The following is a 23249-nucleotide window of genomic DNA, read 5'->3' on the forward strand; positions in this document are numbered from 1 at the left end:
GAGCAGCTAAAGAAGATTCAGCCCTAGACAAAGGGGCGGCTGGGAGCAGGGCTTTCTGGACTCTCCCACTGGGACTGCACAGAGCCCAGAGAGGTGAGCTGGTGTGTGGGGCCCACAACCTGGTGCCCCTGCTTTTCTGAGGACCTGGACTCCCAGGTGTAACTGGCGTGACCACGTGTCTTAATCAGCTTGGGCTGTTACGACAAAATGCCAGAGACTGGGTGGCTTAAACAACAGCAATTTATCTCTCACAGTTCTGGAGGCCAGAAGTGCTGGCTGGTTGGGTTCCTGGTGAGAGCCCATTTCCTGGACTGTAGAATGCTCCCTCCTTGCTGTGTCCTCATGAGGCAGAAAGAGAGAGAAAGCAAGCTCTCTTGTGACTCTTCTTAAAAGGGCACTAAAAAAATCAGGTACTTCTCCAAAATCTTGCTCTGTCACTGGCCTCACTTAGTATCTGTACTGCAGGAGGGATCCAGCCGGAGATAGTGCTGAAGAAGCACTGCCAGACTTTAAAAAACAACCTAATAAAAACTAATGGCATTATAGGACTTTCCTGGTGGCGCAGTGGTTGAGAATCTGCCTGCCAATGCAGGGGACACGGGTTCGAGCCCTGGTCCGGGAAGATCCCACATGCCACGGAGCAACTAAGCCCGTGCGCCACAACTACTGAGCCTGCGCTCTAGAGCCCGCGAGCCACAACTACTGAGGCCTGCGTGCCTAGAACCCGTGCTCCGCAACAGGAGAAGCCACTGCAGTGAGAAGCCCGCGCAATGCAATGAAGAGTAGCCCCCGCTCACCGCAACTAGAGGAAGCCCATATGCAGCAACGAAGACCCACTGCCACCAAAACAAACAAACAAAAAAGGCACTAATCCTATTCAGGACAGCTCCACACTCATGACCTGATTACCTCCCTGAGGTCCTACTTCCAAATACCATCACGTTGGGGGTTAGACTTTCAACATATGAATCTGGGACAGAGAGGGGGAGACACAGACATTCAGTCCATAGCACCATGTTAACCAGGCAGTTTAAGGAAATCAACTGAATGGACTAATGAACAATCTTGGCCTCTCTTTCACAGTCTCAATTCAGGAGACTTTTCCCCTGTTCTTCAACTTGTGCATCTTTAAAATAACCAGTCTTGGTCCAGGTTCCCTAGAAGAGCCAGCCTAAAGCAGAGATTCAGTACTAATGCTTTATTTGGGAGGTACAGTCTCAGGGCAGTGAGTGAGGGAAGGGGGATCCAAGGCAAGGAGGGTGGGAAGCAAGGCATCGAACCATGGAGGCAGAACTAGCTGCTCAGCAGATGTGCTCTTCAGCTCGGTGGGTTGTCACTGTGTCTAAGAGTAGTCCACTGCAGGGAGAGAGAGAGAGGACATCTATCATCGATCTGGCGTCTTCCAATCTCCTGCTTCCCCTTGGTCCATGTTAACTCCCTTGGGGAGTTAACTCCCCTGTACGATCAACTGGCACATCCAGCTCCTTCCCAGCCAGACAGAAGTCAGAGCCCAGGCCCTGTGGTGTGCATTTCATCCTTTTTTGCTGAGTCCATAAGAATCAGGAGGAGCCAGAGACTCCGGGGGGCGTGGAGCTGGTTGGCCTCAGGCAGTAGAACCTCCAGGGCCCAAGGAAGCTGGTCTGCCTCTGAGGCTGAGCAAGCAGCCGGGGTGAGGGGGTGGGCTGGTGGGGTATGGGAGGTGTGGGAGAGGAAGAGAATGGTGAGCTGAGAGAGCCCGAGGGGTACATTAGGTGTGTCTAATACACATGCCCGTTCACATGTTGATGAATAAATAGTTATTAATGCCTCCTCGGCTCAGGGCCCACGAGGACGAATCACACCAGGGGCATAATCACACATGCAATTGGGGGATTCCACCCTGGCATAAGATATACACCTAAGGCCACAAATAAAGATTCACGGTATCCAGGGGAGGGGGGACCTTTGTTTAAAAAATGTTGGTGACATTCACAAGTTTACAAATGCTTATTAGCTTTATGAGTTTGAAGGTTTAGCGGCTAGAGCTCTCAAGGTGTTATTGAACCTGATTTTAACTAACAGAAATAAAGGCATTTCTAGATGTTGCTTCCTCTGTCACTGATTCAACAGAGATTTGCTGTTGAACTTACATAGAACTTACTATGGTGTGGCCACATGCTGGGTGCTTTCTTAAATTGTCTTATTCAGAACTCACCATGGTCCTGTGGAAAAAGCTTATAACCTCTTTTTCACACAAATTAGGTAACATGCCCAAGGTCATGGTCATGCAGCTTTCAGGTAGCAAAGCTGGGAATATTTTCCAGGTTTCTGACTTCAAGTCCATTGCTGTTTTACTGGCTGTGTGGTATAAGGAAGAGAACATGGGTGCAGTAAATGCCCAGTGGACAGTCAAGCCATTTGCGAGGGTGTGTTGAGTAAGGCGTCTGTGACTCAAGCACCATGAGGTGTGAGCCTCCGTGGCACACAGGTGATCCAAAGAATAGATGGATTAAAATCTAAATTGGTGCTGGCCTGTGCTTGACAATTTTTTTTTTTAAAGTAGATCACTGTTCTTAGGTTTTGTTTAATCAGCATTAAATGGGACTGTCGTGTTGAGATTTGGTAGCCCAGGTTTGCTTGATGGAGGTGAGTATGGGGTGAAGAGTGGTGTGGGGTGGCGTTAGCTTGCTGGAGGAACAGGGCTGGACAGGGACAAACCAGAGGTGATGGCACAGGATGAACTTGGAGCTGTCGTCTGTGAGGTCTGTTCTGCGACCTGGGAGGCCACATGGGGATGGAGAGCAGGGGCAGACAAACAGGGTTTCCTAAGACACCAAGAGTCATTGCAGGGAAGAGGGAGGCACCCATAAGGCCCAGACAAAGCTGAGCCCCAAACTGGGGTGGGGTAGAGGTGAGCAGGGGTTCAGGGAGTTTAGATATGCTTTGAAGACCTCCTTTCGAAATATCGTCCTGCCCTAGATGCTTCCCAGCTTCAAGAGTTAGAAGACGAATCTGAATAGGGATCAAAATACACAGAACAGGAGGCCCTTTGGGGGCAAATGGAGAGATATCAGGTTTGCAGAGGGGTCTTCGGTGCATGGTGCTTTGTGAACCAACCCAGGGCAGGAGGTCAAAGCGTTCGCAGCCTGCACTCCATCCCCCACCCTCCCTTCTTCAAAACAGGCATTTCTCTTGGTCAATCCTTATCAAATCCAATACTTGTTTTGTCCTAGACAGGGAGGCAAGCGTTCTCATATCAACCACATTACGAAGAGCAAGGAACTCCAGTCCATCCAAGTGCATTTGGAATGTCGTTTCTGAATCATTGGAATTCCCCAGGGACTTGGGCAGGAGAGGGGGATAGAATCGGGAGAGAAACTCATGATGCCACTTTATCCCCTGCCCTGAGGATAACCCACTTCCAGAGCGCTGGATTTTATTTGCGACTTGCTTCTTCTCTTTCTCGCTTCCCCAGAAGGTGCTCTGGGCACGTCCCCATCGCCCCAGGCTGGCTCGAGATCAAGCCTGGAGTCGGGACACCCCTCCTTTCAGAATCACAGAGCCCCTTCCTTGGAGGCCACTCCCCCTTGACAAATAAAACCAGGGCATGGAGATCATTACGACGCACATTATTAGGCAAAATTGGATTAATTAACCTCGTCTGGCCCCTCAGCTTGGGAGACAGAAAAAAACCGAGGTCTAGTTCAAATGCAGCATTTTGAAAATGTCAGCCATGACTCGCTGATAAATATTTATAAATATATATGCCACATATCAACAGGGTGGCCAGTGTATTTTTACATGTAAGTACACAAAGGCACTCTGTTGTTAACATGCATTCAAAGCAGCAGCCTTGAAAGGGCCATTATAGCTTGCACTATGAATGTTTATTAAGAATAATATGCAAAACGGGGCTCCATCTGAATGGGCCCATTGATTGGGTATCAGAGAGGCCAGAGCTGGGATGGCGGATCGTCAGGAATGATAATAATGTCCCTAATAGAACTTGCCCCAGCCTGAGGGAGTGGTGTGATGTGTCAGCGGCCCTGGCCACTTCTGGTTGTGGGTGTTTGTTCTGGAAACATTGACTTAAGGCTCAAGCGGGTCCTTAAACCACGGCGCTCAGGCCTTGAGTCATGGAGCCATGTGAAGGATTTTCCCTCTTGAATTGAGTTCCAAGTAGTAATTGGAGTTTTTGATGTGCATCCCAACCAAATCCCTTCCTCCTCCCCATGCTCTGAGTAGGAAACACTTCCTGCGGATTTTTCCACGTCGGTCCCTTTCCAGCCTCTCTCCTGCTTTTTTTAGTCGAGCCCCTTTCAGCTTAATGCCCTCTGGGCATCCCAGGATCCCTTCTGTGTTTTAGCGGACTCTTCATTTATTCAGCCAATATTCACTGAGTGCTTACTATGTGCCCGGCCTGGACCAAATGCTGGGGCTGCAGTGAGGGATAAGAGAGACACGGTCCCTACCCATCCTCCTGGGAGGAGACATGAAAAAATCAAGTTGACAAAGAACAAGGATGACTTCAGAGAGGGATGTGGCATTTTAAATCAAGCAGGGTCACGTTAGGGAGGGTTTCAACCGGGGTGAGGGGGACTGTTTGAGGATGGAAAGTCCAGGAAGCATCTCCAGGAGTGGCAGGTGGGTTGAGAACTGACTGGCAGGAAGGATCCAGCTTCCCACAGCCTCATGAACATCTGAGGCCAGAAGAGCCTTCCCAGGCAGAAGGAAGAGCAAGGGCAGAAGGCCGATGTGGTATGAATATGGCGTGTTCAAGGGTCAAAAATGCAGAAAGGTTAGTGAGACAAAAGCCAGATAGCAATGGGCAGTTGGCCAGAGCACTAGAGGATGCCCACCCTGGACTTTAGTTTTGGGAAACTGAAAATGGCTCTTGTAACATGGGCTCCTCTCAATCTGTAGTTGCTCACGCCTCCATCGCTAAGAGCACTTGGGGAAGCCAGGAGGTATTTGTCAGGTTGTTGATCCAAAATTGTCCTTGTTGATTGGTTTATTTAGAAACATCCTGGGGAAAAAACCGTAGTCCGCAGATTTGGGGTATTTTCCCCTACTCTGTATTTGGGTTTGAGCTTGACTCCGTCTGCCATGACATTTTTCATCACAGAGCTTGAAGATCCCTCTTTTTAATTTTTTTTTCAACATCTTTATTGGAGTATAATTGCTTTACATTGTTGTGTTAGTTTTTGCTGTATAACAGAGTGAATCAGCTATACGTATACTTATATCCGCATATCCCATCCCTCTAGGTGGTCACAAAGCTCCAAGCTGATCTCCCTGTGCTATGCGGCTGCTTCCCACTGGCTATTGAAGATCCCTCTTTATTTGATCCCGGTTCACCTGGAGGCCTCCAAGGTAACTTATTTCCCCTCAGGTGCTCCTTGGCTCACTTATCGCTCAGCATGGTTGAAAGATAAAATTTGAAGACTCAACTTTATTTATTATGCCAAGAATAGTTGACATCACGATCAATACATCCGGACAGAAGCTATTAACATTTTAATGAGTTACTCAGTAATATTCCAAAGATGTGTCAACAAGTCATGGCCCCTTTGATTAAGGATGTACTTCAGAAACTACTGTAAATATATATAAGAAAGGCTCAGAACGAGGAAGTGTCACCCATCAGTCCTGGGAAGAATAGTGAGGACTCATGAATAAAGAAGCTCACAAGATGACTGTCCCAGGATTACATGGTTTACTGTAAGAGCAATAACCTTTTCAAATGCCATTGGTCTCCACTAGATGACACACAAAGATGTCTGCCTTTGTCAGCTGTCAGGTGTATGTGTGTTGGCGGGGGCGGAGGGGAGGTGCAATGTGGTGATACTGAGGGTCAGGTAGAGAAGAAATGTCTGCACATCTTTCTTTTAGATTCAGATCTGGGACATCAAGTAAGGGAGGGATAAAGCTTTGGAGGGGAAAACAAACCTAGGAAAGGGGAAAGTTACTGGAAAAGAGAAGCCTGGGCAGCTCTGAGGAGGGGGGAAGGGATGACAGAGGCCAGCAGAAGGGTGTGTGCACAGATGGTTCCAGTCTGGTGTGCTGAATGCTTTGGTATGAAGACTCTTTCGAGTACCCTCTCCCCTCATTCACCCAATTCCCTAAAATTCCTTGGACAGGTACTCTTGAGGTCTCCCTTGATCTGATTGGGCTCTAGACTGCTGGCTTTATACTACTGCTGGTGGGTAGAAGAATCCGATTCTGACACTGGCCTCTCCCTGGGACTGTGGTCTCAGGAAGGCAAACTTATTGATAGTTCTGTGTTTGTGCTAAGAGGAAGAGGCCCCCTCGTGTGTGAACTTGGGGTGAAGGCATACCACAAGACGCAGTTTACCTTCTGGTACAGACACGGACCCCAGGGTTTGCTCTTGTGCTAGACCTGGGCTTGGGGGAGGGGTGGGAGACTAGGAGAATGAGAGGGCGTTTCTGATATTCATCACCCTGTGATCTTTCCAGTGATGAGCCATGTGACTCCTGAACCACAGCATGGGAGCTTGTGAGCTGCAGCAACTTGAATCTAGAGTAGGGAAAAGAAGTTGATAAGTGGGGGTAAGGTAGGGATGAGGGTGAGCCAGGAAAAGCATCCAAAAACTTTAATGACTTTAAGTCATCCTTGTTCTTCGTCAACCTGATTTTTTGTGTGTCCTCCTAGAAGGAGGAGGTAGAGGTACGATGGGGAAGGACTGAAGTAAATTAACCAGAGTGCTGTGTTCTCACAACATGGTGCCTGTGAACACCAAGGAAATTTAAATCAAAAGAGATCCAGCATTTTCTACCCACTTTGCCATTTTGCTTTAATTTCTCTTTACTGAAAACAGGCAGACTTTGAAGTCTGAATGACCTGAGTTCAATCCCAGCACGCCTGTTTATTAGCTGTGAATTTACTTCTCTGGATCACACAGGTTCAGCACTTGTCAAGCGTGACCAATAATACTGTTGCTACCTTACAGAATTATAATGAACATCCAATGAGATAATGTGTATAAGCACTTACTACAATCTGGTGCATGGTGAATAAATGCTGTCTAGGATGGCAATCTGTATTGTTGCTAATGACAGTGATATTGGGCTGTTCTTATCTCTTAGTTGATGGGGGCCAACTCATAAGCCAAATAGGAAAGGAAAAGATGGGTGGCACCTGTAATGTTTTCCGTATTATCTTTCAAATAGTTGGAGAACAATAGGGCTGGTAGGCAACCTAACCATGGCTCTTCACGTCCTCTGAGATGACAGGTCGTTGGTGAATTTCTCTATTATTCAGAATTTTGACAATTGTCCTACTGAGTGTCTATGATGCACTTCTGGTTTTGGCAACATGGTGGACCAAGCTGATATGGAACAAATCTGGATACAAATGCCTGTAAAAGCTGGATAACTCAATCAATTAAAAAGTCATAGGTGAAAGAAAGGGGGAAATCCCAGTGCTAGAAACACAGAGGAAACTAGAAGCCAGAGGAAACGGAGCCATCTGTCATGCAACTGGAGCTTCCGGGGTGGAGTCTCACCACAATTAAGTCTTAGCACTTGGTTTTAACACCCACTGAAGGGCAGGGGACCTGCGTCTCAGACCCCCTGCAGTAAGACCCTCCAAAGGCAACAGCACCCTCTGTGAATGGAGGACCCAGAAGCCAAGAGGTTTTTTTTTTTTTCACATCCAAGGTTCTAAGTGGGGAAAAAAAAGTTATTCTTTTTGTGGCCGCGCTATGCAGCATGCGGGATCTTAGTCTCCCGACCAGGGATCGAACCCACGCCCCCTGCAGTGGAAGGGAGGAGTCTTAACCACTGGACTGCCAGGGAAGTCCCTGGTGAGTGATTCTTAATCTGAGAACGTACCTAAAATTGGTTCCACAAACCAGGCCACGAAGAATCCCCTCAGAAGAAATCCCATGTGAAGACAAGCTCCTAAGAACTCTGGGACACGAGAGGAACCATCGTGAGCGTGGGCTGGCAGCAGAGTCAGCAAGAAGGGCCCATCGTGTGCCAAGCGTTGTACCAGCAGCTGGGGCTCATGCAAGTTGTGCAGGGCGCACAGACGGTTCTGGAACCTGGAGGCTGGACCTGAAGTAATGGCCCATCACAGACCACCCTGTAGATGTTTCTGAATTTTCTTTCTGACCAGAAAAGATGATAGTCATATATAGCTCTTTCAAGATACAAACTTTATAAGGGGGTGCTGAAGCCCCCCCAGAAAGTTTACCAGCGTAGAGAACATCTGTGGCTTTAGTCTACCCAGCATTCTTTCTCTCTGCCTCCTGGTAAAAGCCAGCCCCTTGTCTGGGTTCTGGGTAGACTGCCAATCACATACCCTCCTCCTAGGCACAGCTGTGGACACATGATGCCTGCTTGGTCAATCCTAGTATCCCACCCCTGGCCACAGTGAGTAACCCAGACATGGGCATGTGACTCAGGCCAGGGCATCTGAGTGTGCTTTCCTGAGGTTTTATGCGTAGATGCTGGGAAGAGTGACTCTCTGTCCTTTCGGTTTGCTCAGATGCAATAGCATAGGGCTGGAGCTGCCTATGGCTGTTCCCCACCCCTCTCCCACCCCACCCACCCCAGCCACATGCAAAGAGCCCACCTACAGTGACAATAGTGAGAACTGGCATTTATGGAACAATTACTATGTGCCAGGTGCTGTTCTGAGTGCTTTAAAAGAATAACTCAATTAATCTTCACATCAGTCTTATGAGATAGTTTATTATCCCCATTTAGCAGATGGAGAAACTGAGGCACAGAGAGTTTAAGTAAATTGTCCTAAGGACACGTAACTATAGGTTATGAAATCTGGACTTGAACCTCAATAGTCTGGCTTTAGCGACTTGTGCCTTAAAAATGCATAGATAGAAGCAGGACCGTGAGAAAGACAGATGTATGGGTGGGTGGATGGGTGGACGGATGGATGGCTGGATCAGTAGTTAACCAAATAGATAGATGGGAGATCTGGTGATACATGTGGGTTTCTGGACTCTCTGAAGCTAGCTCTAGTCTAGGATTCCCAGTTTTTCATGCAGTTATGTTTCCTTTTTTGTATGACTTAGCTTGAGTTGTTGCAGATCACTTTGTTTGATTTATTTTTTGTGCATCCAACACACTTTTCCACTGCCCTTCTGGTTGCAGCATATACTTTGCCTTTGGGAACCATCCCCTATTCCCTGCATTTTCTGATGGAGCTGTCAATCAAGCTGCCTCACCCTCTCCTGGCCACATGGGTGGAGCACATGACCCAGACCTGACCAATCAGAGTACCCGGTCCCCTGGCCACAGTGATTGGTTCAGGGATGGGCATGTGCCAGAAGCTGGGTCCATTGGTGCCCCTTGGGAATTTTATTCAGCAGAGAGTGGGGGAGATGATCTCACTGTGCCAGGAGGATGGGCAGTGGGGCTGCTGGGTGACTCCAGGTTCGGGGCTGTTCTGTTTCCCACAGCTGACTTCTCCACTGGGATGTCCCACCACCCCCTCATGCTCAGCTTGTTCCAACCTCAGCTCTCCAGCTCCTCCCCAAACCTGCCTTCTCTCACCATTTGGGGGGATGGAAGTCTGGGCTTGGAACACAGAAGACGAATCCACCCAGTTTTAGGTACTGTTCCTAGAACTTGGGACCCCTTAACTCAGGATGAAGATCGCATATCTAGAGTTTCTTGTATATCAACCTTCCTACCACCCGCACTGCCTCACCAGCATCAGAGGCCTAGACCTGTGCAATCCCAAGGGCCCCCGTGCTTAGAAGGGCCGGTGCTTGCTTTAAAGCTCTTCTAGCGCCATCTTGAAATTCTCAACGATTTTTTTTAAAAAATATTTATTTTTAAATTTTATTTATTTATTTGGCTGCGTTGGGTCTTAGTTCCGGTGCATAAGCTTCTCTCTAGTTGTGGCGCATGGACTCTAGAGCACACAGGCTTAGGTGCCCCGCAGCATGTGGGATCTCAGTTCCCTGACCAGGGATCACACCCGCGTCCCCTTCGGTGGAAGGCGGATTCTTAACCACTGGACCACCGGGGAAGTCCCTCAACAATCTTTTAATAAGGACCCCTGCATTTTCATTTTGCACTGGGCCCTGCAAATTATGTAGCCTCCCTCCCCATTCAAATCTTCTCCTGTTCCTGGAGGGAACGCAGCAGAAAGGGCTTCTCTTGACTTTCTCTCCCTTTGGCTGACTTGCCTGAGTCCTCTGGCAGAGGTGCTATCAGCCAGACAGGAGTAGAGGAAGGGGAGGGGAAGGAATCAAGAGCCCAGAATTAGTCCCAAACTGGGTAAGTCAGCTTTGGAATAATTGACGGTAGATGAGGGTGGTGGTCCCTCATCGGACACGGGGGTGTGAGCCATGAGCTTCTTTGGCATGAGTTAGGGCAGGAGCCCTGGGACACCAGTGAGACAAGGCAAGGTCCCCAGGCAGGACCTGTGATTAGCTCCTCAAATGCCATCAGCCCCCAGCCTGCATGGGAAATGACTCCAGCCTCAGAGGACTGGCCTTGGTACTTGAGGTTCACCCTGGAAATGGCAGAAACAAAAAACCTGACTGATAAAAATAACTCTCAGCCAATAGTTTGTTTCTACAAAATTGCAATTAAGCAGCCCCTGGCACTTCCAAATAAACATGGTACCAATCTCCATCTCTGTGAGGTTTTATTTAATGCTTTGTGACATCTGACACCCCATGTCACTCGTCAAGCACCAAAACAAGAAACTCATGTCACCCAACCCCTAACGCAGATGTGGAAAGCAATCGGCAAAGTCTGTCATTACGACCACATGCTACTAAAGAGACATCAGTGCATTGGGACCACAGGCTGGGCGGGAACTCCCCAAAATATATGTTCTTCCCTAAAAACCCCCATTTCTGGGTTGATGTTTCTCCTAGAGAGGAGAGAGCCACATGTTCTGGAATTGTGCTCCTTTTTCCCCTCGAGCAAATTATTCTTATCGAGACTTGTCAGTGTATAACTCCATTGCAGATACACCAGATCTCAGCCCCTACACCAGATGTTACTCCTCTTTTTTTAAAAAAATATTATCAAAATCCAAGAATGTGTCTTGTGTATATAATGCAAGGAGTTTCATTATTAAGACACATGTACAACTTACAGAAGACATCCAGGTGACATCAAAAGGTTAAAATCATAGCCTCTTTTCAGGTTGCCGGTAACGCATGTGTGTATGTTTATTGAGGCAAAACGCACATAACATAAAATTAACCATTTTAAAATGAAAAACTCAGTGGCATTTAGCACACTCACAATGTTGTGCAACCACACCCGTATCTAGTTCCAAAACAGTTTCCTTACCCCAAAAGGAAACCGATTAAGCAGTTGCATCCCATTTCTGCTCTCTCCCCAACTCCCCCAATCCGTTTTCTGTCTCTATAGATTTGCCTGTTCTGGATATTTCCTATTAATGCCATCATACCATATGTGGTCTTTTGCATCTGGCTTCTTTGACTCAGCATAATATCTTCAAGGTTCATGGGCACGACAGCGGGTACCAGCGTGCACCATTCCTTTCCAAGGCTGGGTAATATTCCACTGTATGTTCAATGAGCATGTGGGGTTTCTTTTCTTTTGCTATTTTTTTTTAAATTTAATTTTTATTTTTTTGGCTGTGTTGGGTCTTCGTTTCTGTGCAAGGGCTTCCTCTAGTTGCAGCGAGCGGGGGCCACTCTTCATCGCGGTGCACGGGCCTCTTATTGTCGCCGCCTCTCTTGTTGCGGAGCACAGGCTCCAGACACGCAGGCTCAGTAGTTGTGGCTCACGGGCCCAGTTGCTCCGCAGCATGTGATTTCTTCCCAGACCAGGGCTCGAACCCGTGTCCCCTGCATTGGCAGGCGGATTCTCAACCACTGCGCCACCAGGGGAGCCCTGGGGTTTCCTTTCTAAGAGGTCACTTTGAGTCTTTTCCCTTGGTTATCTGTGACCAGGTAAGTCTTGTTGGCACTGGCTTAAGCCCGATTTTATGCACACGGCAAAAGGTGGCTCCCTGTCAGGGAAGTGATGCAATGGCACTGTGCAAGTCCCTTCCACCTCCTCCCTGGGACCGCAACAGGGCAGAGTAAGATCGCCAAGAAACATCTGCAGCGGCACACGAAGGGCGTGTCAGGAACAACCGAAAAACTGTGCTCCGGTGAGGCTTGGGCTGCAGGTGTTTGGAAGCTGCATCCACTGCTGGAAATGGAGTTTTGACCCCTCAAAGTTAAGCAAATAGTAAGCAGAAAAATAAATTTGAGGCTGGGGTCTTGTCAGGCTAGGGAAAAGGTAGTTCAGTTAGTGTTCTTGGGGTGGGGTCCTAAACAAAACGATTTGGGGAACTCTCGCTGGTGTGGCATTACGTGAATGGAGTCTCTCATATCTACAATGGAATATTACTCAGCCATTAAAAAGAATGAAATGATGCCATTTGCAGCAATGTGGATGGACCTGGAGATTATCCTACTAAGTGAAGTAAATCAGACAGAGAAAGACAAATACCATATGATACCTCTTATATGCAGAATCTAAAAGCAATGATACAAATGAACTTATTTATAAAACAGAAACAGACTCACAGACTTAGAGAATGAAATTATGGTTACCAGGGGGGAAGGATGACGGGGAGGGATAGATTGGGAGTTTGGGATTGACATGTACACACTGCTATTTTTAAAATAGATAACCAACAAGGAAATACTGTATAGCACAGGGAACTCTGCTCAATATTCTCTTATAATCTAAATGGGAAAAGAATTTGAAAAAGAATTGATACATGTATATGTATAACTGAATCACTTGGCTGTACACCTGAAACTAATACAACATTGTTTTCTTGTTCTGTTTTGTTTTTTTAATTTCTGAAAGTATCAGTGGCCCTTTTTTTTTTTTTAACGTCTTTATTGGAGTATAATTGCTTTACAATGGTGTGTTAGTTTCTGCTGTATAACAAAGTGAATCAGCTATACATATACATATATCCCCATATCCCCTCCCTCTTGCGTCTCCCTCCACCCTCCCTATCCCACCCCTCCAGGTGGTCACAAAGCACCGAGCTGATTTCCCTGTGCTATGGGGCTGCTTCCCACTAGCTATCTATTTTACATTTGGTAGTGTATATATGTCCATGCCACTCTCTCACTTCGTCCCAGCTTACCCTTCCCCCTCCCCATGTCCTCAAGTCCATTCTCTACGTCTGCATCTTTATTCCTGTCCTGCGCCTAGGTTCTTCAGAACCATTTTTTTTTTTTTTTTTTAGATTCCATATATATGTGTTAGCATACGGTATTTGTTTTTCTCTTTCTGACTTACTTCACTCTGTATGACAGACTCTAGGTCCATCCACCTCACTACAAATAACTCAACTTCGTTTCTTTTTATAGTTAATATTCCATTGTATATATGTGTCACATCTTCTTTATCCACTCATCTGTCGATGGACACTTAGGTTGCTTCCATAACACAACATTGTTAATCAACTATACTCCAATATAAAATAAATTTTTTTTTAAAATGGAGTCTCTCTCATTGGAAAGGAAGGTCCCTCACTTTGGGCTACTTGTAAGGCTGTTCTTAAACCTATCTCGCTGTGACAATGCAGGATTTCCCTCAACTTTTCAATGTCCTGCTCAGAATTTCCTGCAGGACCCTCCTCCTCCCAGGCACCCTCACTCCTGTGCTCTGTAAACGCTCTCAGATAATACCCATGCCTGGACACCTTCCAATCAGATAAAGTCTGACAGTTGAGGCTTCTCTATCCTCTCAGATTTGATGGAATGGCCACCAAAGTCTCTTTAGTGTTTTTTCTTTTTTTTGACCAAGAAGCATAAATGTGCGTTTGAGATGAAGATAGATGATTCTTGAGTGAAATGGGATTTTATACATGGGGGTGTTTGTTTATGGGTTTGAAACATTGAAAAACAATACTGTACCGACTCTCAAGAGGAAAAGGAGTTCTCTCTCCCTGATGAAGTGTTTGGGATGATTGTTGGGGAAATCAGTGATGGAGGTTTGTTTTTTAGTGGTTCCTACTGCGCATGTCAGGAGCTAATTCTCTCACGTGTGTTCCCTCCTTTTCTCTCTTGTTCTCACTCATACATATGCAATTTAAAACCTTGATTGAGTTTTTCTCTGTGACCGGGACTCTGAAGCTATCAAAACCCCCCAAATAAATCTGATTTCCACCTGCCTCCTGTCAGGAGGGCAGGGCTGTGTTTGCTCGGCACCTAACACAGGGGCTGGCACACAGTAGGTGCTTAGTAAATGCTGACAGAAGGAGTGAATGTGACTTCCTCCTTGGCTGTATCAGTGTTTTCCTGGTTCTGGCAGGGTGGGGGGTTTGCTGTAAGCCTTTCACGTCGGCTCGCGCGTGGGGATGGCGGGAGGTGAGCATTGTCAGCCTGACTAGCCGGGGCGGGGAAGGGACATCCTGATGGGATGAATTCAGCAGCCTCGCTGGGGCACGAGGAGCCCCACGTTGCCCTCTGGGACCCCTGACAGGCCCTTCCCTGTAAGGGCAACAGTGAGCCAATCAGGGGTGTCCTGTGATAAGCCCCACTCTCTGCAGTGCCACCGCCAAAGTGGAAAAGAAACGTAGCTCGTCCCAGAGTGACAAATGATGCTTCTGATGGGGATGCCGTGGGCGCCCCACAGACTGAGCTCCCGCCAGGCATTGACGTGTTTCGTGAGGAGCAGAGCGGGAAAGGCAGACCCCGGGGTCTGTGGCTGGGCCTACTGAGTCAGCAAACCCTGGTTGTGCCTCACCCAGCACTTTGGTTATGCTGGTTATGTGGGGGATGCGTCTCTTCATTGTTTACATCGTGTGGAATTTGGCCTTCATTCTTCACTATTGAACGATTGTTTTGTGAGCACCCATTATGTGCCCGGAATTGCATGTATTGTAGCAGGGGGAAAGACTATTAAACAATAAACATGATAAGTAAGTAACGGAAATAGTAGGTGAGTGTAAATAGGGCGGTCAGGGGAGGTCTTATGGAGAAGGTGACGTTCAAGTCCAAAGCATCATAATTAATTCCCTCTGTGAAGTCTAATGAAGTAACACTTTCTGAAATGCATGATTCGAGCTCTTTCCAGCAAAGGTTCCTTTAAATAAGTGGTTCTCAGGTGCAGGCGGTTTGCCCCTCCCTCCCAGGGACATTTGGCAATATATGGAGTTTTCTGGGTTTTTTTAAAAAGTCTTTCAGTGTTTCCTGAAGCCTTTTTTTTTTTTTTAATTTTTATTTATTTATTTATTTATTTATTTATTTATGGCTGTGTTGGGTCTTCGTTTCTGTGCGAGGGCTTTCTCCAGTTGCGGCAAGCGGGGGCCACTCTTCATCGCGGTGCGCGGGCCTCTCACTATCGCGGCCTCTCTTGTTGCGGAGCACAGGCTCCAGACGCGCAGGCTCAGTAGTTGTGGCTCACGGGCCCAGTTGCTCCGCGGCATCTGGGATCTTCCCAGACCAGGGCTCGAACCCGTGTCCCCTGCATTGGCAGGCAGACTCCCAACCACTGCGCCACCAGGGAAGCCCCTATGGAGATATTTTTGATCATCACAACTGAAGGGGTTGCTACTGGCATCTAGTGGGTAGAGGCCAGACAAGGCCCAGGACAGTCTGCCCACGACAAAGAATTGGGCCCAAAGTGTGACGAGCGCTGAGGTTGAGAAGCCTGGTCTAGACAGGCGGACTGGCTTTCGTAGCCACTGGGAAACCAAGGTGGATCCATCTGCACTTTCTTTGGTTGCAGGGTGGACCACACAGCATTCGGCAGAGCAGATGGAAACGCCTGGTGCACTCGAATCCTGCAGCCCCGGCACATCCTGCCGAGATGGGGGTAATAAAGAGAAAGATGATGATTTGCACTAACTGGTGTAACCTACCACCAAACCTCAAGGGAAAGAAAGTGAAACACTCCCCGAGAAACTCTGTTTATGGTGCAGGAAGGGTTTAGTGACTTGAGCGCTCAGATTACCATTTGGATATCAGTTTCATCATCATCAACCTCCAATTTCCTGTTTTGCTTATCTTAGAATTACTTTTCTTTTTTTTTTTTAATGTTTGCACAGTCCATATGGCTTTGGCTTCAAGTTGATTAGATATGGAACTGGTTTATAATGGATTAGAATGCAGGATTTGTTTGCTTTCTAATATTTTAAGAAAGAAATGAAAGAAGCTATAATGACGGAGAGCGATATTGTATATTTACAGTCTTATTCTTTTTTCATTACTGGAAAAGACAACTTATTTAGGAATGTGGATTATGGCTCTTGGTCACTTTTTAATTTGTGTTTCACTTTAGGGTTTTCCTGAGTTACAAATCCCTGCAGATTTGTGAGACTTAAGAGGTACACTTGTACATTTATTTTTCCTTTTAGCCTTTTTCTTTTTTTTCCCCCTGGGGTTGTTTTTTTCTTTCCCCCTCCATTTGTATGCTTTCCTATAAGCCAATCCGTGTGCCACTTTTTCCTGCACGGCCTGTACAGTTGGAAACGTTATTTGAATCAGCCCTGTGAAACCGATGGCCCCAGCTGTTAAACACTGATGCACAGTACATTCACTCAGCATCCGGACATCCTAGTTCAGTTCACATTTTGGTAAATATATATTTTCTTGATCATTTCAAACTACCATGCAAAGCCACATCCTGCCGTCTGTTAGATGCGTAGAGCAGTGCGATATGCCACCGACGGCTCTGTAAGCTGCAGAGGAAGGTTGCACGGGCTGGATCCGTGGCCAGGAGACCATCAGGGCAGTCTCCACACACCCTAGTGACCCAGAGGATGGGCTGATTTTGGGACCAGGACTAAGAGCTTAGATTCTTGGGGTTTTCTGGGTCTCAAGGTTAGAGGTCTCTGGCAGATTTCAACATAACCAACCTTTAGGATCCTTTTTTTTTTTTTAATTTATTTATTAATTTGTTTTTTTAATTTTTGGCTGTATTGGGTCTTTGTTGCCGCTCATGGGCTTTCTCTAGTTGAGGCAAGCGGGGGCTACTCTTCGTTGCGGTGCGCGGGCTTCTCATTGTCTTGGCTTCTCTTGTTGCAGAGCACAGGCTCTAGAGCACAGGCTCAGTTGCTCTGCGGCACGTGGGATCTTCCCGGGCCAGGGCTCGAACCCGTGTCCCCTGCATTGGCAGGCGGATTCTTAACCACTGCACCACCAGGGAAGCCCTAGGGTCCTTTAATGTCATTGTTAGAAACAGTATGCATAGTCACAGGCTGAGAACTTGGGATCAGGATCTAGGATGCTTTGTCTGATAGCCCTGGATCCCCACCTTCTGTGATGTAACCAGACCAATGTTTGTGGGACTAGGTAGGCAGTTGTTGTGGGTTGGGTACCCTCCAAAAGATATGTTCAAGTCCTGACCCCCTGGTACCTGGGAATGCGACCTTATTTGAAAATAGGGTCTTGGGACTTCCCTGGTGGTCTAGTGGGTAAGACTCTGCGCTCCCAGTGCAGGGGGCATGGGTTTGATCCCTGGTCGGTAACTAGATCCTGCATGCATGCCGCAACTAAGAGTCCACATGCCACAGCTAAAGATCCCACATGCCGCAACTAAAAAGATCCCGCATGCCGTAACGAAGATCCCATGTGCCGCAACTAAGACGCGGCACAGCCAAAAATAAATAAATAAATAATAAATAAAGAAATAAAGAAATAATTTTTTAACAAGAAAAGAAAATAGGGTCTTTGCAGATGTAATTAAGATGTTAGTTCTAAGAAGGGAAGAATGAACACAGAGATACATACAGCAGACACCACCATGTGAAGGCACAGACATATGGAGGGAAGACAGTCATGTGACAACTGAGGCCGAGATGAGAATTATGCAGCTACAAGCCAAGGAACTCCAAGGGTTGCCAGCAACCACCGCAAATTAGGACAGAGGCATGGAGCAGACGTTTTCTCTCTGAGCCCCCAAGAAAGAGCCAATCCCGCCTACACCTTAATTTTGGATTTCTGGCCCATAGCACTGGGAGAGAATGAATTTCTGTTGTTTTAAGCCACCCAGTTTGTGGTACTTTGTTATGGAAGCCCTAGGAGAGTAATACGGTAGTGTTAGTTTATTATTATTATTATAGTAGCTCATTAAGAGAAACAAAAAGATTCTTCAACTTTGAATTTCTAGGAGAAACTGAGAGCCAAACGTATTTAATCCAGAATAATTAAATTGAACCTATTTTTTTTAAAAATGAGTGGGAAAACTTATCAGTGGTGGTCAACTGGATCCCATGAATTAGGCAATAAAGGGGGTTGGGAGTTGAATACAGGTATTTGTATTTTTACTCAGAGCAAAGAACTAAGGAAGGCACAGATACAGCTCTTACTCTTGATTCAGTCTCTGGTGTTTGCTAGTTTAGCTGGAGAACTAGTCAACCGGGACAAGGCATGCAGATCAACGTTCTTGTTTTACCACTGCCATTGAAACCAATGGATTTTTTTTTTTTTTAACTCTTTCTTTGGAAAATCCTTCTTGAACAGCATTCTTTCTTTTGCTTCTCATAGTTCAGCTTGAATATAATTCTACAGTAAAGTTGACAGTAGATTAGTTCATTGATAGTAACTGACCTGTACTCTGTCCCCACTGCAAGCCCCTCAGAGTGGAAAATGCATCCAACTATCTTTCATGTTAATCACAGGAATGTGTTGGCTGCTGGAAATAGCTTTCTGGTTCCTAGGAATAGTTCTGTCTATCTCCAGCCCTCAGTTTGTTTTGATCCCGTTATATACAAAGGCAGAAAGAAATGAAAATAGCATTTCTGCTTCAGGCATGAACCTAGGACAATGAGTCTTCCATACTAATGCCTTAAATCTCAATACCCAGGATCCACTTCCGATGGCTGTGGGCAGTCCGGCAGTGCCCTAAAGGTTCTCCAGGGGCCACTGTACCAAATAGACTCCTTATACTGGACAGTTAGGTTGTGCCACATCCAGATGTGGGATGTGCAGACACCAGCAGACTGTACAGGCCACTTTGAGCTGCTTGGGTGCATTAACTTCAGGGCTTCTGACACCCTGTCTACAAAATGCTGATACTAACTTTGGACGAGCAACGTGTATCTACTGGGCACCTGGGAAATGAGATAACCTGGCACTAAGGCGGTATCCTTGGGAAGTGATCCAATGCTGCCAAAGCCTTTGCAGAGCTATTTTAGGCTGACTCACACTGTAGGTATTGACTTGTTGCAGTTGTTGGATGGGCTAGTGGCTGGGAGGTGGGGGCCAGGGAGAGAAGAATCCAGTAGAGGGAAAGAGCGAGTGGTCTATGTGGGGAGAAGGGGAGAGGGAGAGGTGATGGATATGAGAGGATTGAGAACAAATTCTCCACAATTCCCAGCTAGCCCATCTAGGCAGTTGGTCCGGCCTACACGATAACAGAAGATAGCTACCTGTACTAACCAACCCTGTCTTTTGGTGTATAAATATGAATGGCAACCAAGGAGCACCATACATTAAAAGGAAAAATAGCCCCAAGCAGGAGGACCAAAATGATAAGCAAAATAACTGATGCCAGAGAAAGAATCAATAAACTAGTCAACAGATAAGAACTCAAAACAAAATTTCTATCCAACTTTCAATAAGAATCTTAGAGAAATTTTAGAAGATATTGCATTTATAAAATGAGAATAGTTGCTCTGAAAAAGGAGCACTTCGAGAATAAAGAAGAGCTCTTGAAAATTAAAAATATTATTATCAAAATAAAACCTGTAATAAAAGACTTAGAAGAAAGAGTAAAGGCAATCTTCCAGAATAAAAAGATGGAAATAAGAAAGAAAATGTAGATGACATAAAGGATCAATTCAGTAAGTCCAGTATTTTATCAGACAGCAGTTCCAAAAATACAGAAGAAGAAAATTGAAAGGAGGAAATATTCAGAAAAAATAATAGAAGGAAAGTACCAGAGCTTAAAATAAACCTATCAGAGCTGAAGAGAAACACAGGCTCAACTAAAGTGTTCAACAAATACTGGGCAAGTTGAATAGGTCAAATTTCATACCTAGACAGGTCCTTGTGAAATTTCCGAACACCAAACATAAAGAGAAGACCTTAAAAACTCACAGATGTAAAGAAAGGTTATATACAAAGGGACAAGAATCACATTTTCATTGAATTTCTCATCAACAACACTGGATATTAGAAAACAGTAAGACAATGCCTTCAAAGTTCTGAAGGAAAGTGATTTCAAACATAGAACTTTATATCTAGCAACTTGTCAATCAACTGAGAAGGCAAAATAAAGACATTTCATACATGAAAAGACTCAGAAAGTTTTACCTTCCATGTAATCTGTCTGGAAAAATTACTTAAGGATATACTCTAGTAAAATAATGACAATTATAGCCAGCAATTATCAAGGGCTTACAAAATACCAAGCATGGTTTTAAACACTTGATATGCAGGAACTAATTTTATCCTCACAGTTACCTTGAGTTAAGTCACTCTATTTATCATTATAATCTCATTTTATACACTGGAAACTGAGGTATAGGAGGATTAGGGAACTGGTCCAGGGTAGTGCAGCTACTATGTGGTGGGCCTGAAGTTGCACCGAGAGTCCAGCACTTCACCAACAGAATGTACCACCTCTTGGAGCTAGAAAGAATCCAGTGAAGGGAAGGGAAGGCTGCAGGCACAAGTGAACCTAACCCAGGAGAAAACAGAAAATAGGTGTCAGGATGCGAGCCACTCAGTGGATGTAGGAAGCAAACGTTCCAAATTAGGATGAGAAGAACAGACTTTAGGGAGCACAGCTTTAAGGTGAAACTAGATTCTCTGAACAAAGAGTGTGATTAAGAAAGCTGGATGATTTTATGATGAGGTGAAAGAATATGCTTCTTTTGTGAACAAATGTTTAAACTCCATCAAACCCAAAAACTGCACAAGGATGTCATGGTTCAAACATGAAGGAAACTAAAGTGGGGCATGATTGGAGCTGGTGGTGAGGTGTAAGAAGAAAGAATCCAGTAGACCCTGACACCCGGCTCTGTCTCCTTGGAGGGGCCCAAGCTGGTGACAAAGCACGGTATTTCCTGCTTCACGGGTTGAATCACATCACGTGGTTCAGAGATCAATATTTATATAGCCATGGTGTTGTAAACACTGTTTATTGGGTTTTGTATTTAAGAACCAAGGTTTGGACCAAATTCTCAGTTTTCAGTCTAAGTAGAATGTGGATGATCAAACCTTGGCATGGCTGCAAGAGAGGGAAGAGATGGAATGGAGGAGACAGGCCACATTTCTTCATCACAGAGGATGCAAAGTCCAGTAGTGTCTAAGGTTGATGGACCAAGAGGTTTGAATGTATTGTTTAAAGCAGGGTTTCTCACCCTGGGCACTGTTATGGTTTGGGCCGGAGAAATCTCTGTTTTGGGGTTTGTCCTGTGCATTGTAAGATGTTTAGCGGCATTGCTAGCCTCTACCTAGATGTCAGCCTCACCCCCAAGTTGTAACAACCTAACGCTGTTTCCGGGCATCGCCAAATGCACGCACCCCCCCCCCCCCAACACACACCCAAGGGGATTGCCCCCTGTTGAGAACTACTGGTTGAGAGTTATAAATATAACCAGTGGAAGAACTAAAAGTAAAATAAAATTAACAAAAATGCGGAGAAGGTGGAGGTGTTGGGGGTTAGTATAGTAAGCTAAATCACTCATCTTTCATAGCTATAAGTTATAAGATTTTGGTCTAAAGTTGGTAAATCAAGATAAAGCACTATAATTTTGATGTGTCAGCATTCTGAAAATTATGTATGATAAAGGAAAAACTGAACCTACTGGTAGTTAGGCTGTGAGAGGAAACGGAATTGAAACAGAAGCCACCGCTTACAAAACTGCGCTATATCCCCAAACAATAAACCTATTAAACCATGACACGGGAGACAAACCAAGCTTGTTCAGACCTATGTTCTCAACAAGACTACAGACAAGCTGAGCTCAGGTAACTCTGCTCGGACTCACGTGTTCTTCACCTGTTCTAAAGATACGACGTTTTTCCGGCCACTTGCCTTGATTACAAATCACCCTATGATAAGCCTATGGAAGGGTCTGCGTTAGTTCCTGATTCCCCCCATTTGAGGTGCTCTGCAGTTTCCCCACTGTTCTCCTTTCTAAGCTAATACACCTAACTGTGACTCCAAGTATGCCCCAGGTAGTCTTGGGCTGGTGAGTTTTAACATTTGAAACTTATTTTAAAATTTAAAATTTTAATTTAAAATTACATTAAAATTGATTTTACTTGGTTTTAATTGGTAACAAACCCTGTCGGTTACCTTTGCTCTGGCCTGCCCAAAATATCCACCTGCCGATGGGGATACTTGGATTTGTTACAGAAGCTACAACGATGAAAGGAGAATTGACTTTACAGCGGACGTTCCTAATTCCTTAATCACTGCCCTCTTTCCCATTCCGAGGGCAAGTCTGGAGGACCCAGATTGGAGAAGCAGTGAAGCCAAGACACCCCTTCTGCCTTCGAAGAGGGAAGCCTTCTATTTGTTCCCTGCTCTAAGAAGGACTGCCACAAGCTTCAGTTTTTTGATCTTTACAATAACAGAAGTGGCTCTGGTATTCTTTGTTGTGCAGGAGAAGGTGAAGTTGGGGAGATTCAGCCACCTGTCCCAGGCCTCCTTCCCAGAAAGTAGCCTGTGGGTCGCTACGTGTCCAACACCGGTTCCTCGACTCCCACCCTGGGCCAGCCTGGGCCAGGGAGGGCAGGTGGGATGTGAGGTGTAAGGTGGGGCGAGACGGGCCACCTGCGGCTCCACAGAGGCTTGGGGTGTGGGTCGATGAGCCGACGGCTGGTGGGGACCGAGTTCTCCTGATGGGGTGCTGGCGGCAGGCCGGCGCCCCGGCACTCAGAGGCCACGTGGCTGACATCTCTACCAGCTCCAGGAGCAGCATCTCCTGGTGGACCTGCTTCCCCTTCCCTCCTTCCCACGCCCACCTCCCCGCAGGCTGTGTCCGAGCAGGCGCAGGGTAGGTTCACACAGCCCTCACGGCCGTCAGACACCCCTGCTGAGACCTGCAACCACTCAGGCCCAGCAGCCTGGCTTGCTCCTTCCAGGACGCCACCTGGAAATTTCTGCCGAGACTTGGGGCCCCTAAACTGGGTCAGGAAGTCAGCCCCTTCCATCCACACAGGTGGGGTTCACGGGTCCCAGAGATGAAGAGCCAAGAATAGCCTGAGATTACGATGCAGGGCTTCTCCCACAGGCTCAGGCCGGGGTTAGCTTCTGGGACAAAGATTTCAGGTCCCTGGATCTTCTCCCCCACGCGTCAGCTTCTGCCCTTCTTG

General features: G+C 46.4%; 1 protein-coding gene across 1 annotated transcript in view; it reads left to right on the forward strand.

Annotated features, from left to right (window-relative positions):
* The window catches only part of LOC309629981 (uncharacterized protein), a gene marked incomplete at its 5' end in the record, with an annotated part of 85222 nt that overhangs the window by 31743 nt on the left and 30230 nt on the right, over window positions 1-23249 (forward strand). The window contains one exon of the mRNA XM_082394595.1: window positions 5247-8063. The remainder of the gene's footprint in view (window positions 1-5246; window positions 8064-23249) is intronic.

This window comes from Balaenoptera borealis (genome assembly GCF_965194805.1).
Source record: "Balaenoptera borealis genome assembly, chromosome: 5".
In the NCBI taxonomy this organism is placed as follows: Eukaryota; Metazoa; Chordata; class Mammalia; order Artiodactyla; family Balaenopteridae; genus Balaenoptera; species Balaenoptera borealis.